The sequence below is a fragment of the Agelaius phoeniceus genome, chromosome 21 (assembly GCF_051311805.1).
Source record: "Agelaius phoeniceus isolate bAgePho1 chromosome 21, bAgePho1.hap1, whole genome shotgun sequence".
Taxonomy (NCBI): Eukaryota; Metazoa; Chordata; class Aves; order Passeriformes; family Icteridae; genus Agelaius; species Agelaius phoeniceus.
The window spans coordinates 4,660,836-4,665,463 of record NC_135285.1 but is presented as its reverse complement, the minus strand read 5'-3'; positions in this window follow the sequence as shown (position 1 = coordinate 4,665,463).

Here is a 4,628-nt window from a genome sequence, read left to right as displayed (position 1 = left end):
TTTTTTTGTTTGCTGTGAAAGTAATTTCAGGGTGCAGGAAGATTTTCACAAATGTGTTTTGACTCCCTCAAATAGCTAATCTGGAAAAAAAAGCAAATAAGACAGATAATATCCCATTTTGGCATTTTAGAAATGAAGAGTCTCTTCAAAAGAAAACAGGTTTTTTCTGTTATCCAAATTGTATTTGTCTTGAGCTTAAGGATTCCCAAGGATGAAACGAACTTTATGCTTAATGGAAAACAAAAATTTTCAGCTGAGCCAAAGAGAAATTCTGCTTCCCTTCTGTTTGCAGAAGGAATGAATAGGGAGGCAGGGAAATGATTAATGTCTGTTGGTTTGGGTGAACACTCAGCATTTGTTTCACCCCTTGTTTTGCCAGGAAAGCACAAGAGCAGCTTTGCAGAGCCACTGCTCCTACAGGATGCCCCACTGCAAGGAATCAAGGAGTTCTGAGGCATGAGGCTCTGCTCTTTTCTCCCTGATCCCTTCCCAAGCACTCTGAAAACAAGCTTTATAAATCAGACACCAAGGAGAGAATTTTTTGCCCAGACACACGGGCCTGATGCCTCATTCTTGGGGACAAAGCCTCGGGGTTCACAATTCTGTCTGGGTGTGACTCGTCCCCAGCAAGGATGTGGCAGGGAAATCCCTTTCCATGGAAATCACTCCCTTTCCATGTGGAATTCACTCCCTTAACCACACTGGACAGGAGGGTGAGGACAGAGCTGCCAGCCCTGAGACACTTGGCAGGCAAAGAAGGTTCCAGAACGCCTCAGTTTTGTTCTGAGCATCAGCAGAGCCAGCAAAGGACTGGCAAGTCCTGGGGGCAGAGCAGAGCCCAGGAAGTCATGCCCAGGAATCTTTGTCATTTCCCCCACCAGACACTTTCTGAGGGAAGATATATTTTTGTGTAGGCAAAATATTTCCTTCCTCTCCTCCTGTCTGGTCTTGTTCTCTAGGAAAATTAAATTGAACATGAGGAGTTCAATTTTAATGAGGCCTGGAGATCAGTTATGCAAAATTTTAAGCAAATTTGTGGTCACTTGAATGGTCCATAATTATTTTTCTTTGCTACCAATCAAACTGTAAAGACAGCTACTATGCTCCCCCTCCTAACAGTAATGATAATAATGATAATAATGATTGTGATGATGATGATGATGATAATAATAATAATAATAATAATAATAATAGAAAGTAAATAAAAGATATCAGTATTTTTCATTACAACACTTCCAACACTTCCCTGTTAATGTTAAGAAGTGTCAGAGCAGGAAAAAGTGATGTGAGACTGACACATGTACAGAGTCCTGTGCTCAGGAGACAGGAACAACACCAGATTTTATTATTCTTAGAATTTTCTTATTCTTTTATTATTAAAAAAAAATCATTTATTACTCTTAGATCACTGTACCCATCCCAAGATTTCTGCAAAGCATCCAACACCCTCAGCACAACCTGATGCAACATTCCCCACCTGCATGAAGTTATGGATGGGCTCCAGCTGCCAGAAGAAAAGCCCAGGCTCTATAGCCAGGGAATAAACTGGTAAAAAGATAAAAAAAAAAAAAAAACAAACAAAAAAAACCCAGAAAAACAAACAACAAATCAGGAAGAAGCTGTCATGCAAATCTGTGCTGAGCATTGGTTATTTGGACTCCTTGTGGCTGTCAACCCACTTGGAAAAAGGTGATATTGTAGGAAATTGCAGTAGACACCTCAAGCAGAGTTTTCCTAAGCAAAAATAAATGCACAATGGGGAAGGGATCCAAGGTTGAGCCACGAGGGGTTGTAGCAAACTCAGCTGGCAGCAATGCTGCACAATAAATATACAGGGCAATGCCTGGGAGCAAAAGCACCTTGGTTTGATGTGAGGCAGGTGGAAGGAAAACCTCAGCCTTTCAGAGTCATCTCAGAGTGTTCAGCAGGAGCTCTCACCCGTCTGACCAAGGTGGATCAAGGTTGATTCTGGTTTCTGATCCTTTCCTTCGGGCTCAGGGACACCCTTGACTCCATTGCTCCCTAGGAATGGCTCTCTTGGATATTTGGGGATGGTTTTTGGATACCCTTTCTTGAGAAAAAGGTCTCAGGTTGGAGGCAGAGATGTGGGAAGGAACAGAAAGGGCTCTGGCTCTATTCAGCTGCTGCCCACCCTGATTAATTCTCCAGCTAATGACTCTCCAGACATGTTGATGTATGAAGCTCTGTCGGTGACAAAAAAAATTGAACTTTTACTAATTAAGTAGAACATCTTCATAGGGTGAAAGGTTTTGCTAACGAAAGTAACTCACAAAGAATTATGTTGGCTGGAGACTGCTGCTGAGATCCACCAGGGGAGGGAGGGAGAGCAGTATAAACTATTCACTGCAGCTGCCAGGCCAAGATTTCAGTCCCAGGCTGTGTCTGCACTGAGACCACTCACAGCCACATTTCCTGGGCTCCAGCCCTGTCTCAGAAGCACCAGGATGACACTCTGTGCTGCAGCCCTGACTGAGTGATGGAGTGTCACCCGGATTTTTTAAGATTTTCTAAGCCTTCTGATGTTTACATTCTTGTAATGAACTTTCTCACGCATTTTCTGTAAATAACTCATTGTTTTGCATTCTTTTATGGAGGTGGAGAAATTTGATGGGCTGTGGGTTTGTCCAGTGTCATTGGAGAGGTGGCACTGTCACCCTCCAGTCCACTGTCACTTTTGGAAATCTATAAATGTTGGAGTCAGAAAAATAAAGTTCCCTTTTTTCACCTTGGAAAGAGCAGCAGGGAACTCTGCTCTGCTCTTACAGAAAGGTGAAGGGTTAAACACCAAACTGGCCTGGTTTTCCTCCCCAGCAAGCTCTGGAAATGTGCTCCTGAAATGAGTCAGTGGTGATTTCCACCTGAAAACACTCCACCAGTTCTGCAGCTTTGCCTCTTTCCACTTCCTTCCCCTTTCCAACCAACTTCTCACTCGCTGCAACACATTCCTTTGTAATTCTATTGCCCTTTCACAGAGAGATTTGTGGTGTTTTAACCAAGAGCCTACATTAAAATATCAAAACCTGTCATTAAATATTTCTTTTCTTCAGTTCCTTGTAAAGACAGGATGAAACTGGGGGGAAAACTGTCAGAAAGGAGCACAGTATTCACATCTTTTGAAGAGACTGTTTATGGTTATGTTGCTTGAGGGACCTGCAAAGACAGAATCACAGAGGCTGAGGTGTTGGCTTTTTCTCCTTGCACTCTCTTTCCCTTTCCAGTGGCTTTTTTCTATTCTAGGATTCAGCTTGCTGTGCTCAATTCCACTTCTGTCTCCTGGGTAAATCAAGATTAACCCCATTCCAGTCACTGATGCAGCCAAGATTCCCAGCAGGATGGAAATATGGGATTGAGCCCCCAGCTGTGTGCCCCTGGGACTGTCCCTTCTTCTCTTCTCCTGTGATGGAAACCAAGAGCAGCTCTGCTACAGGTATGAAATAAAATGATGTAAATGATGTTAATAAAAATGACATAAAAACCCAAGGTCTGCACTGTCTGCAGCTGCACATGAAGGAAACATGGACCTGGGGAAAGGAGGCAGGAATTATCTTCAGAGGCAGCAAGTCATCATTAGACAACACTTCCTAGGAGGAAACTACCATGGAATCTCTGATGATACCAGGAACCATCCAAGAGGCTGCTGTGACCATAGCTGGGAATATTTTCATAAATTCACCCCTCACCATGGCTGTAAGGGCTTTCCCTGTAAATCTGATTTCTTTTATCCACAAAAACAACTCTTCTCTTCTCTTCTCTTCTCTTCTCTTCTCTTCTCTTCTCTTCTCTTCTCTTCTCTTCTCTTCTCTTCTCTTCTCTTCTCTTCTCTTCTCTTCTCTTCTCTTCTCTTCTCTTCTCTTCTCTTCTCTTCTCTTCTCTTCTCTTCTCTTCTCTTCTCTCCCCCTTTGTTTCCTCATTCTTTTCACAATACAAATGAGCACAGAAACTACAATGCCAAGCAGGCACTCTCTAAGACATTTCATAATGATAATTAAATGAATTGTTTTGAGCAGCTCAGAAGCTGCTTTTCAGCTCTTTGCTGTGTTTCAGGTGGTTTTCTTCCCCTTGTTTCTCTGGGAAATGAGGAAGACTCTGCCAGGTGCTGGCCCAGGTACAGGGGAATAGAAAAAGGAAGATTTCTTTGGGACATATGTAAGATCCACATTGTGCATGACTCAGCAGCTCGTGTCAAAATTTGGCCCATATCAAGAGGAACACAAAAGGATGATCACAATGAGCAATAATCCAAAAATACCCTGGCTAGAAGTGCATACTGTGGGTTTCTGAGCATGGCTTGACAATTAGAGCAGTGCAAGACAGCCACAGAGACAAAAATAGAGCCCATTCCAAGTGGAAGGTACCTTTGAAATGTAGGATTTGCATTTTTTGGTGTGCGTGCTTTCAACTCAAAAATTGCACCTTGGTTCAACAGAATGGGCAAAGTGTGAGGATAAACCCAAATATTATTTATTTTAATAATAATAATAGAAATCTGGAAGAAACCCAGGGGTATCATTTGTGCAAGATTTAACACAAAGGATTGTACTTTGCTTTGTTTTCCTTCAACAAATCTGTTGCTAATTCTAATTGTTCTAAGAGAGCTACTCCCATCC